The 12,987-nt window shown below is 40.0% G+C and overlaps 1 protein-coding gene across 3 annotated transcripts in view; it reads left to right on the forward strand.

Annotated features, from left to right (window-relative positions):
- Positions 1 to 2,221: 2,221 nt before the first annotated feature.
- APC (APC regulator of WNT signaling pathway) overlaps positions 2,222 to 12,987 on the forward strand; it is a 137,369-nt gene continuing 126,603 nt past the window's right edge. For 2 of the 3 annotated variants that reach the window (XM_081943423.1, XM_081943424.1), the window contains exon 1: positions 2,222 to 2,464. The gene's annotated coding sequence lies outside the window, so the exon portion shown is untranslated. Of the gene's footprint in view, positions 2,465 to 11,817; positions 11,841 to 12,987 lie in introns of those variants that run through there. The other variant, XM_081943426.1, reaches the window with a different exon arrangement.

Here is a 12,987-nt window from a genome sequence, read left to right on the forward strand (position 1 = left end):
TTGATGATGAGCTGTCAGTGCAGTATTGCATGCCAAAAGCAAATGAAAAGAAGCTACTATTTCCACTCTGTTAAAGAAAAATTACCAAGATTAAGAGATGTTTCTTCTAAACCAAGATCTTTGATTATTTATTTGACATATTTATGGCACATATTTTTATGTTGGCAAAAGTTCTAAATTATTTTTAAAATCCAATACAGCATTATTAACCTTTAATATCTTTTTAAAAGTTAAACCAAAAAAATAATGATAGAAGTATCAATAAAATGGTAATTATACATCAGAGTGGTAATAGTGTAAGATTTATTGCTCATTAAAAGTTTGGTTAAGTTGATTAGTTTTTACTTCTTTGAAGGTGGACATTTTACAACTAAGCACCACTATGGATATTACAGACCATTTCACATTCCTGGTTATTTTACCCCTGAGGCCAGAAATAGCCAAAAAAGATTATATATCTTTATAAAGCAGCCTTTTATACTGCCGTATCAAAAGAGATATGCCACTGCTGGGTATCAGAATGGCTCTTATATCCTGTGAATGTTCAGTATGGGTGTCAGGAAAAACAAAACCTGAAATAGATACACACACAAGCTTCCTTCAGACAGTTGCCTGAATATATGGAGAATTAAAAATGGGGTAAGGTCCATGTTTGCAGCCCAATTTCATGTACCAAAGATTCAAGGAACAGAATGAAAAATCTATAGAACAGGAGCTTTAATAGAAGAGTAGAGCTAGAATAGAGGAACATTGTACCTGTCCGAACACCTCACAATGGAAGAAAAATAGGAGTAAATAATATATATTCAGTAATATATAGAAAGAAGGCAAATATACACAAGAATGTTCTCAGGGTTACTGATGTGAATTTATTGTTATCTTCTGGAAGGAAGTTTTCTGGTATCCAAAGCAGAACATCTACATTCTGAAATAGCTTTGTACCATATAGTACAGTGATGGCGAACCTTTTTGTCCTTGCGTGCTGAAATCACACGCGCGTGCCCACACCCATAATGCAATGCACCCTGCCCCCTGGATCATGCACACGTGTCCCTGTGCAACCCCGCCCCATGCATGCACATGACACCCCCCCTGAAGGCCTCCCTGAAGCCTCCTGGGACCAAAAATAAGGCGTAGGGGGGCACCACCATCCCACGCTCTCCCCACCCCCTGCGCATGTGCATGCTTCCCCATGCAAGCGTGTGCATCTCCTGCATGTGCTGACTGGTGGGAGGTGCAGGTGAGCTGGGCAACAGCTACGCATGCCATGTGCCACAGGTTCGCTATCACAGATATAGTATCAAACTTGTGTATGTGTCTGCAAACTTTCCTTTTTTAATGTGTGCCAGTGGTTCGCGGGGGGGGAAAAATGACAATAAAGCTTATCTTACCTTACCTTACCTTACCTTTTCCTTCACATTGATACAGGTAGTCTCAACAATCACTCATTCAGCATTCAACAACTATGCAAAGTTATGAGATTGCTGAATGAGGTTTATGATTGGTCCTCAATTGTTGCGGCCTGCAGTCACATAATCACATTTCGACTGCTTGGAAACCGTCTCGCAATTACAACATGGTCATGTGATCACCATTTGCAACCTTCCCTGTTGACTTCCAACAAGCAAAGTCAATTAGGAAACTGGCAGGAGGGCATACATGGTGAATATATGAAGTTGTGCTCAGGGGCGAAAAGGTTCAGCATCACTACCCTAAGAGATTGGGGAGAGCAAACTGCCACGGAGACAGCCAGTTTGAGGTAGTAATTAAGCCATCAGGCTAGAAACTAGGTGTTCTAGACTAGCCGTCTCCAACCTTGGCAACTTTAAGTCTGATGGACTTCAACTCCCAGAATTCTCGAGGTCCCCCAGGCTTAAAGTTGCCAAGGTTGGAGACCCCTGGTCTAGATCCACCTTAGGCTCAAGGCCACTTGGGTGACTGCTTCTTTCTCAGCTCTAGGAAGGAGGCAATAGCAAACCTCTTCTGAAAAATCTTGTGAAGAAAGCTTCAGGGAGTCGTCAGGAATCAAAGATTGGCTGGAAGACTGTATGTAAACATACATACCTCCAGTCCCCAAGGCAAGGGAGTGGGGGCAAACCTTTCCCTCCCCCACCTTCTTCACTCAGCTATCTCAGGATTGACAGAGACCTAGACCTGGAATCCGCACTTTTATCTTTAGCCCTCCTGCAGTGGCTGGTCACGTGCAGACAGCCAAAGAGACAAGTTCAGACTTGCCTTGCTGCGAAAAGGAAGCGCGTCAGCATTTCCCTCCTCCAAAGGAAAAAGCGGGGCATTTAAACCCCTAAGGTTCAAAGGTAGAAGAGAGGGGGGGGAGGGAAGCAAGTGACCTCGGCAGCAGCACGGAAAAAAGGATCCTGGAGGGAAGACTGAAAGAAACGAGGTTTTATCATCTATCCTGAACTTCAGAACATAAGCTAGGATGTTCCAAAAAAAGCAAGACAAGGTAATATTGAACCAGAAAGAGATTTATAAAAGAGATTGATGTTTGGGTAAATATAGGTAGCCAAATTAATCTGTAACCAAATTCAGGTTTTTAAAATTTTATTGCAATGTGTGTTGCTAATTATACACTCTAACCTCTCTAAAATTTTAATGTTTGTGATTATTGTCTGTGGTGACATATTCTCTGCATATCTGGAGTGATTTTGTATAGTCCTTCTCCTTTTGTGCATTTGGGACTCATAACTCCAGAGGGCTTCCAAATAAAAACAAGCTACTAATCATGATTGCTCTGCAGTTTTCTATTACATACCATTCTATGAGAGATTGTTTTACAATACTGCCTGCAATTTTAGCAGTATTATGGAATATTTGTTGTATCGTTCACTTGTTTGTAATACAGCTTCATAATATAATTGTGTAAATTATGCACATTCATGCCACAGTTACAGAATGGAATATAGATTTTAGTTTATTTTTTATCAGTTTGGTGATCTGGTATTGGCTGGAGGATATACTCTTTTATAGTGAGTGTTAGTAGCAAAAGTACTAATATACAAAGTGGTTGTGCTGAAGCAGGAAAGCAGGGCAGTGTGTGTACAAGGATTTCTGGGAGAGGAAATGAGAGAGTCATCCCCTTTTACCTTACAGCCCCCAATCTTGGTTATTAGGTGACCTTCTCTAAAATCATTGGAGGACCCTTGAAGGTAAGCATCAGAGTGCCTTCTGGCCAATAGCTGTGTCACCCATTATTTGAAATTCTTTCTACTTGGATGTTTAGGAAATATCATCAGTGAAGTCTTTCAAATGTTAAGTCCTTTCTGCCAGCCCCACCATTATGTGGGCTATATATTTATTCAGTTTGATCCATAATTGTCTCTCTTTTTCATGTTTATCATTTTTAATAGTTGATATTTTAATGCTATTTCTAAATTTTAGTTGTTTTTGTACACTGAGATGTGCTTAAAGTAGAAAATGATAATACATGTCACAAGGGATACTTCTAACACCATTTTACATCTTCTGAATAACATTCTACTTCTTAGAGTAGAAGTTAGCAAATTCTGGCCTATGGGCCAAATTTGCCCCCTCACCTGTTTTTGCTAAGAATGGCATCATTACTGGGATGGAGGGTGGAGGTAAAGGCCAGAAGTGGGGTTTACCCTGAATTGTGGCAGTGTCCTATCGGCAGCCTGCTTGCTTGTGATCCAACACTATACAGTGTCTACTACATGACTTGCTATGTAGATCTTCCAGCCATGCCCACGGAAGAGAGGCAGCATCTGGCTGCCCCTCTTTTTTAAAAAAATACTTTACCAACACTTGGCTTGGACAATATTAGAAGATGCAAAATTATGAAATTTGACACATGGTATGCTTTTCCTATCAGCACTGAAAAGTTCCATTTTACTGAATAACTACAGAACCTGGTCGTCCTCTCAAATGTATTTCCTTATCTAAACCAAAAAACAGAATGACCATGGATGGACAAAAAAGCATATGTATATGTATACAACAGCATGTATGATGCATTACGCACACACGTTATAATACATTTTAATACATGCTGTATGGTATGCTGTATATGTTTGTGTGTATACATGCTGGTATGTGCATGCACGCACACACATTTACATGCTGTGTAGAATATAGCATGTAAAAAGAAGCTAAGACTGGGAATATGGAATGTGGAAAAACGTATTCATTTTGAAATGATGTACAAAATAAAAACACAAGCCTCACAAAGACAGTTGTTATAAAGAGCAGAAGGATGATTTCAGTACTCTGAGAATGAGTGATGTAAGAGTGATGCATGACATGATTTTTGCCCATGGGAATATCTTAAAAGTCATTCCTATGGAAACATCAATGAAAAAAAATCCTAAACCACATACTTATCTTTTCTGTTTATTAGATTTTGTACATAGTGTGCTACAGTATATGTATAATGTATCATACATGCTATAGATCAGTGATGTGCAGGCAGGGGAGGCAGAGCCTCACCGCTCTCATTATGAAAAGAAAAAAAAATCTCCCCTTTTCTCTTTCATCTTTCATTGCGCGTTCAAGCAAAATACCTCAGGATCACAGTGGCGGGGACAGCAACTCCTTCCGCTGTGCTGCGGAGAAGAGCCACAGGAAGGAGGGGAATGGGACCATGTGTGCAGGAGGCAGCCCTTCATGTTGGCGCAGGAAGGAAGGAAATGGGACCACGTGTGCAGGAGGCTCCTCAGAGCCAGCCTCAGATCAGCGCAGTCGCAGTCCCCTTCATGTTGGCTCAGGAAGGAGGGGAATGGGACCACGTGTGCAGGGGAAGGGGACCACGGCTCGCGCAGATCTGAGGCTGGCGCTGAGGAGCCTCCTGCACACGTGGTCCCATTCCCCTCCTTCCTGTGGCTCTTCTCCGCAGCGCAGCGGAAGGAGTTGCTGTCCCCGCCACGGTGATCCTGGGGTATTTTGCTTGCACGCTTGCAAAGATAAAAGTTGTCATAGTCCTCCCTTCATGATGATAATTTGATGACGTCACCAGCCTCACCAGCCCTAAACCTCACCGCACTGCTATAGATAATATATTGTATATCATATAATGTATCATATATACACATTATAAATTGATTTTAATATAATGTATATAAACATTTGAATATATACATATATGTATGTATTCCTGGTCAGTGACTGAAGGTGTGAGTGTGTATTAAAAAAGGAATAAATCTTCATTAAAAGAAAGAAAAATCAAATGGAATAATTAAAAAGAAACAGCATTGTACCCATGTAATCTTCAGAAACAACTTTTGATTATTTCAAAAATATGTAGAAGCCTTCATTCCTGGCTTAATCAAATGGTCAACAATTTTTCTTTCATTCATTTTCATTTATATGCCTGCCCAAATCTCACAAAAGTGACTTTTAATATAATTGGGAAAACATAAAAGCGAAGAAACATATAACCCCCGTAAAAGCATTCTATACAGCACTTTATGAAAATACTACAAAAAGCTTCAGTATGAATCTTAGAGGAAGAGAACCAGATTTCTTTTTGCAAAGCAATACTTTAGCTTGTATTTGCTGTATTCTTCCTTTGGCAATGTGTTTCCATTGCTTTGATATAAATACATGAGCATCTAACTAATGAATATAATATCACAATAGATAAGCATACTTTTTCTTCCCATCCCCTTTATTGTGGTATTTTGAACAGTCCTTTTTAAAATGTAGGAGTGTTCATACATCAAAACCAGCATTTCTTTACTTGTTATAGTTTTTAGAAGATGATGTACTGGCTATTGTGGAGAGATGTAACTTTCCTCTACTTTAAAGCATTTTAAAAAGGGTTAATTTATCTTCTGTGCTTCGAACAGCTAATCAAAAAAAAAAAAAGAAGTCTATACTGCAGGTATGGACTTAGTTCCCATCAGCAATTGCATCCCATTCCTTGGAATTCTGAGGTGCACATGTACAATAGACAGACAGACAGACAGACAGACAGACAAATGTATTAGCTGGATTTTAAAGAATATGTACATAAACTTTGATTTATATCCCCGTCAAATAAATACAAAGATTGCAAAAAGAAACCGAGAGAGAGGAAAAGGAACAGACACATGCATTATAAGAATGTATATACAAGTGGCAAACCAAGGCAGTCTGTCAACTATGGTTAAAAGAATTGATAGTGCTTTTCTGTGGTCCCTCTAGTTTGGATTATTTGCATTTCCTGTAAAACACTGAACAGCTTAGAACTGTTCCAAAAAATGGAAAAAAGAGGGAGACTTCATGTAGGCTAAATATTGCAGCATAAAAAGAGATTTTAAATGGGGTTAATAATTGATAGCCGATAACAGAGGTGGGTTCTACCAGTTCATCCAATCTACCAAACCGGTTAGAAGAGGTTCTACTGGTGGATCCGGAAGTAAGTTCCAGAATGCATGCCCTGGCCCTGTCGCTCGCTCACTCACTCCCGCCCATCCAAAAGCTGCTCCATCGCTTGCTCCCCCTGCCCGTCTGCACTATCCTAGCCCCACCCACCACTCACTGATTGGCTGGCTCACCAATCGCCCCGCCCGCCTCTAAGAACCCTATCTAAACCCACCTTTTTTCCTGCTTGGCTCTCTATTGCTGCCTGCCGACTCCAAGGAAGTAAGTAAGCTGCAACTAAGCGCGAGGCAGAGGGAGCAGCGGCAGGCCATCTGGATCGGCCTGCCGCTGCCCTGCACTATGAGCGAGTCCGGTGACCTTTGGCAGCCTTACAAGGATCCCGGGCTCACTTATAGTGCAGGGCCACCAGAAAGCACTGGCACGGGCATGGGGGACGGCGGTGGAAGCTTATGCGGTGTGGCCAGCGTCTTTGACAAGTTCGGGAACTTAGCAAGGCCTTTGCAAGGTCCCCGGACTTGTCTAAGATGCCTGGCCTCCAGAAGGCATGGGGATGGGGACGGCAGTGGGAGCTTCCGCGGCATGGCTGGTCTCCTAGGACCTCCTAGGTGCTGACCGCACTGCGCAAACTACCGCCCATCTCCCCGTACTCAGAAAAGCAACTACGAGAAGATCCTTTGGTGGCAGCAATCCTAGAACCTGCCTGCTAGCAAAGAACTTAGCCGGGTTTCCTTTTCTGAGCACGGGGAGACGGACGGTATTTTGCGCTGTCTGTCTCCCCGTGCTCAGAAAAGCAACTCTGGGAAGGTCCTTTGGTGGCGGCAGGCATCCTAGAACCTGCCTGCTAGCAAAGGATTTACCCAGGCTTCCTTTTCTGAGCACGGGGAGACGGATGGTAGTTTGTAATGAGGTTGTAATGAGGGGTCCTGGGTGCTCTCTGAGCTTGGTGGTTTTCTTGCAGGCGTTTCATTACCAAACTAGGTAACATCATCAGTGCTAGAAGTGAGTGGGGTTGGGGAAGGAGGAGAAAGATAGGACAAAAAGGAGAAAGAGAGGGAGAAAGAGGTGGAGGATAGTGGGATCCTTGCTGCTTTCTGAGCTTGGTGGTTTTCTTACAGACATTTCATTACCAAACTAAGTAACATCATCAGTGCTAGAAGGGAACGGGGTTGTGGGGAAAGGAGAAGGACAAAAGGGAAAAAGATAAGGAGAGAGATGACTGTGGGGTCCTTTGGTGTTCTCTGAACTTGGTGTTTTTCTTTCAGGCATCTCATTACCCAACCAGGTGTCATCATCAGTGCTAGAAAAAATGGGGTATACAGAGAGGAGGAGGAGGAGTTCAATGACTGTGTAGTCCTTGGTGGTCTCTGAGCTTGCTTGTTTTCTTGCAGATGTTCATTACCCAAACCAGGTATTATCATCATCATCAGTGCTAGAAAGAGTGGGATATATTGAGAGGAGGAAGAGGGGGGGAAGGAGACGACAGCGGGGTCCTTGGTGTTCCCTGAGCTTGGTGGTTTTCTTGCAGACATTTCATGACCCAGCTAGGTATCTCACACCGATGACAATAAAACATCTGCAAGCAAACCATCGAGACCACAGGGCATTTATTTCTTCATTTATTAAATTTATATGCCTCCTGCCTCATGGTCATCACGAACTCCTCATCAGGACTTTCCACAATGACCGGCCTCAGAATTACATCTCCACAATCTCAAATTTTATTTATTGTGTATAGAATATTTTTAATTGTTTTATTTTAATTTATTATGTATAGAATATTTTAATGGTTTTATTTTAATTTATTGTGTGTAGAATATCTTTTTTTAAAATTATTTTTAGGGAATTTTTATTTATTGTTTATAGAATGTTTATTACAAGAAATGTTATTCCTTTTTGCAAAAGTTTTATTTGTGTTGCAATATGTTGCTTTTAAGTGTACAGGTTGGTGCATGGTTTATGTGTCTCAAGGTGGCTGCTTTCCTATGGGCAGGCCAGGTTGGTGCAAGGCAGCTTTGCCAGATTTTGTGTGTTTCTGTGTGATACCTGGTTGTTTAGGTAATTGTGAGGTGGTTGTTGGTTCTGTGAGCTTCCTGGCACTATCCTTTATAATTTCCCACAATGCCTTGATGGTTTTTATTCCAGTGGATTTGTCTTTTCTGTTCTTAGGGTTAGGGAAAAAAACTGGTTTCATCTGCAGTCTTTTGGGGGGGAAATTGTTATTTTTTGGTGTTTTCCTGCACTGTCATAGTTTGCGTGTGTGGGTGTGTAATGTCCCATAGTTATCTACACATTAATAATTATCAAGTACTAATAATATTTCCTTATACATTTTAGTGACCTTTCCTTACATAATTGGTGTTTTCTTTCATACTTTTAGATTTCTAATTGCTGTTTCTGTTAGTTAGCAATTGATAAAACAAATCCCTCATGAAAAAGTATTCGAAGCCTTCTTGATTTTAATTGTCAATTTATTCATTCCTGCACATTTTAATATTTATTCATTTTCATATTTTTGTTTTTTCCACTGTTGTGCAAACACAATTCCAGCAGCTGTTAACATGTGTAAAATTAAATATGTATTGTATTCCCTTTGAAATACAAGTAGTAAGTAGTAAGCTACTTATCTTCTGTAAGTAGCTCTTTTATTGTTTTGTGTACTTATTTTAATCTTATTTAAGTAGTAAGTGCACAAAATAATAAATTTCCTTTTTTATATCTTCTTTTTGTAGAACATCCATTGGGAAAAAATTCAGTGACGTCGTCTTGCCCAAGGGATGATCTACAAAAAGAAGATATAAAAAAAGACTCCCACCTGGTCACATGACTACCAAGCCACTCCCACCCGGTCACATGACTGCCAAGCCATTCTCACCTGGTCACATGGCCGGCAAGCCACTCGCACAAAGCAGACCACACCTACAGAAGAGGTTCCCAAAATTTTTGAAACCCACCCCTGGCCGATAACCATTAGTTTACTCATTGTTAGCAGATTTGTAACATTCATGCAATTATTTTGATTTACACAGATTACTAACTGACATTTCCTATGTGGTTACTTAAGTACAAAAATGACATTCCAGGATAATTTGGAGGTATTCACATTTTGTAAATGCTTCATATTGTTTTTTGTTTGTTCTGAACTCAATATATTTTTGCCTTTTCTTTGTGTTGGGGAAGGATTTGAACACCCTTTAAAATCTCTGCCAAATGCAAAGGTGAAATGTTCAATTGTGGCTAAACCACTGTTTTTGTAAGCTATTAATAAAACAGAGAAAAGTATTTTGGCCAAAATCCAAGGAGCCCCTCCTTGGTGAACTTCAAGTGTTTCCTCAGATACAAAGCTCTGTGCAAACTTTATTTCCTGTGCACTGGCATAGGAAGGGAGTTTGCATCACAGGACCTTCATACATAAAAGAGTAATGTCTCAGAAAATCTTGTGTGGAGAGTAGGGTTCACAAAAGGAACCAACCCATCTGCCTAAGCTGGGAAATATATGAAATAAATCAAGCCAAAATGACAATTCTGTTTTTCCAAGCCAATTGCATTCATTCATTGTCAGTTTAACAAAAGTTTCTTCATTAGTAATCCTTAGCAGAACCCAGTCCTTGGGTTCATTATGTACTATTATTTTCTCTTTGGGCCATTGTCCTGTCTCTCCTCATTCTTCTTTGAATTTTGTGACAGGCTGGTGTTTTGTAGTACAGAATAAGGACTTTAAAATAATAGCCTAGAGAAGAAAAGACATGGTCAGCACATACGAGCTGAGTGCGAGTGTGTAAATTAGGGTTTCGAAGCCATTCTTGTCATTCTGTAAATTCTCACCGTAGAAAGACTCTTAACCAATTTCGTTGTATTTAAGTACAATGACAATAAAGATTATACTTATAAATTAAAATCTAGATTACTGAAGACGAACTTGATAATACTAAGCAAAAGTGATCTTTTTTTGGAAACGTGTAGATTAGCAAAAATGTGCAGATAAAAATCACCAACAGTCTTTTTGTGGTTTTCTTTTGTTTTGATGTTGTTCATACTTTTTTCTTACAAGTTTTGTGTTTTTTTGTTAACACCACAGGAATTTCATAAACAGTCTACATAAACACATAGTCTTGTTTTTGTCTGATTTTCCTGGCTAATTTAGGTCACCAGATAGCTAATTGAACTGGAAAAAGTCTTTAAAAAGTCTTTAAAAGCCCCCCCCCCCCCCCCCCCCGATTTGGCCATATGTCTTTCTGTTTCAGAGAAGAAAATAAAATACTGTGGGATAGTTGGAGTCAAGAGGGGAGGGAGGCAATCCCGTTAGCCTATCTTTTGCCTTGCACCTGGGCACATCATCATGGCAGCCTGTTTTTGTGAATTGACAAGTCCCATATAAGGAGTTAACTCCACCCATATCTTCCCTTTTTTACATACAATATTTAGCACTTAGTCTGGTTTGTAGAACCTACTTTTCCTAGAGTGAGTTTTGGCCACTGACCATTTCTCGAGGCTAAAAACATGCAGTGTAATCCTTCGCCCACCTCAGACCCGTGGGGAAAACAATTTTGCCTATTTTTCTGGTATACAGGAAGTTCTCGACTTACAACCACAATTGGGAGCAGAATTTTCATTGCTAAGCAAAGTGGTTAAGTGAGTTGCACCCAATTTTACAAACTTTTTCCAATCATTGTTAAAGGAATCACACCGTCATTAAGCAAATCTGGCTTCCTCATTGATTTTGCTTGTGAGAAGCTGACTGGGAAGGTCACAAATGGTGACCACATGACTCCAGGATGCTGCGATGGTTGTTAGTGTGAGGACCAGTTGTAAGTCACTTCTTTCAGTGCTGTTGTAACTTTGAACGGTCACTTAATAAATATTTGTGAGTTAAGTACAGGTAGTCCTCAACTTACAACAGTTCATTTAGTGACCGCTCAAAGTTGCAACAGCACTGAAAGAAGTGACTTAGGACCATTTTTCACAGTTATGACCTTTGCAGCATCCCCACGATCATGTGATCAAAATTCAGATGCTTGGCAATTGGTTCATTTTTATGAACGTTGCTATATCCCAAGGTCATGTGATCAACCTTTGTGCCTTTCTGACAGGCAAAGTCAATGAGGAAACTAGATTCATTTAAGAACTAGGTTACTAATTTATCAGCTGCGGTGATTCACTTAACAACTGTGGCAAGAAAGTTCGCCAAATGGGGCAAAATTCACTTAACAAGAGTCTTAATAACAGACATTTTGGGCTCCGTTGGGGGTCATAAATCGAGGACTACCTGTACTACCCATATGTCAGTAATAGTGGGTTTTTTTTTTACTTCTACCAACACAACTAATTATCTTTACTTCATTTTATTTAATTATAGAAAAACGTCACCTCCGTTGCTACTGTGTGTGCTGTGGAAGACACATTCCTTGTCTCCTGATTACTAGTCACTACCTTCATGGCATTTTTTTCCACATTTTGGGACAAAGTTCATCAGTGAAACTGCAAACAGCTGGCAGGTTGTGTGTGTGTGTATTTTTTTTTTACAGGTTCACTGAGGGAGCAAACATTTTTAAACTGTGATATTTTCTTTTTTATTATTTATTTTCAGCCAGTCCAAGAGTGGTAAACAAGACAACAAATCAACCTATCAAAGCCACAGTAAATGCGATCCAGACAGGAAATCAGGCCACTATAGTCAAAGCAGGAAACTGGAAATGTTAAGCTGGCTTCATTTCCAGCTGGTGTATGCATGGGAGTGCATCTGTTTAAGGCTGCAGGGTAAAAAAAGTCCCCCTCCCTTTTTCCCCCCAGGTCAGGTACCAACCAAAAATACTTGGCAGCATCTTCCTGATACAGCAGCTTTCTCCTTCATGCTTAGACTGTCGTATTTTTTAGCTGTCGTTTTACTTTTCTCTGTAGGCAAAAACCAAATAATATGATTTCCAGCTTTGTAAAATGAAATTAGAAAAAACTTGCCGGATCTAACTGATGACATATAACTGATGACATACTTTAAAAACAGCATTGGCATGCTCTGCTAAGTGTCAATCATTGTAGCTACTGTGTTTGTTTTTACAAGCATGTAAACGCCAGAGATGAAGCTATCATACTTAACCACACCGACATATTAATGAATCAGCCTAAAAATAGTTGCTCACTGAGTCTACATTTCTGACTCTTTATTTTCATTAAAATCTTATGGTTAAATCTTTCCCTGGGCTAGAACACATCCTGATCCTCTCCCTTCTATTTTTTTTTAAACAATCATTTCCCCCTTTGACTTTTTGCTAGAGTTAATAAATTTAACCCTATGGTAAAATTAACCATTATAGCAACTCCTCATAGTTGTGCTTCAACATACTCTCAAAATTCCAGATGGGGCCATTGGTTCAAATAGTTTACCTATCATGGCTTGAGGTTTATTCAGTTGGGGGTACAATATATTTTTTAAAGCCCTATTATTTCTGCTACCACTGTACTTTATACTGCCTCTTTTTCCCCCTTTTTTCCTTTCTTGTTTTTAATACCCCCTTTTTTTCTTTTCCTGGTAAACTGTTTAGGGAAGGAGTAATTTTCCTCAGGATGTTACCCTTATCAAGAGTCACTACAAATAAATCTAAGCACTGCAAAATGCTTTACATTGCCACCTGTGTGTTTCTGTAGTTGCATCGA

The sequence above is a fragment of the Natrix helvetica genome (assembly GCF_964273705.1).
Source record: "Natrix helvetica genome assembly, chromosome: 2".
NCBI classification, from domain to species: domain Eukaryota; kingdom Metazoa; phylum Chordata; class Lepidosauria; order Squamata; family Natricidae; genus Natrix; species Natrix helvetica.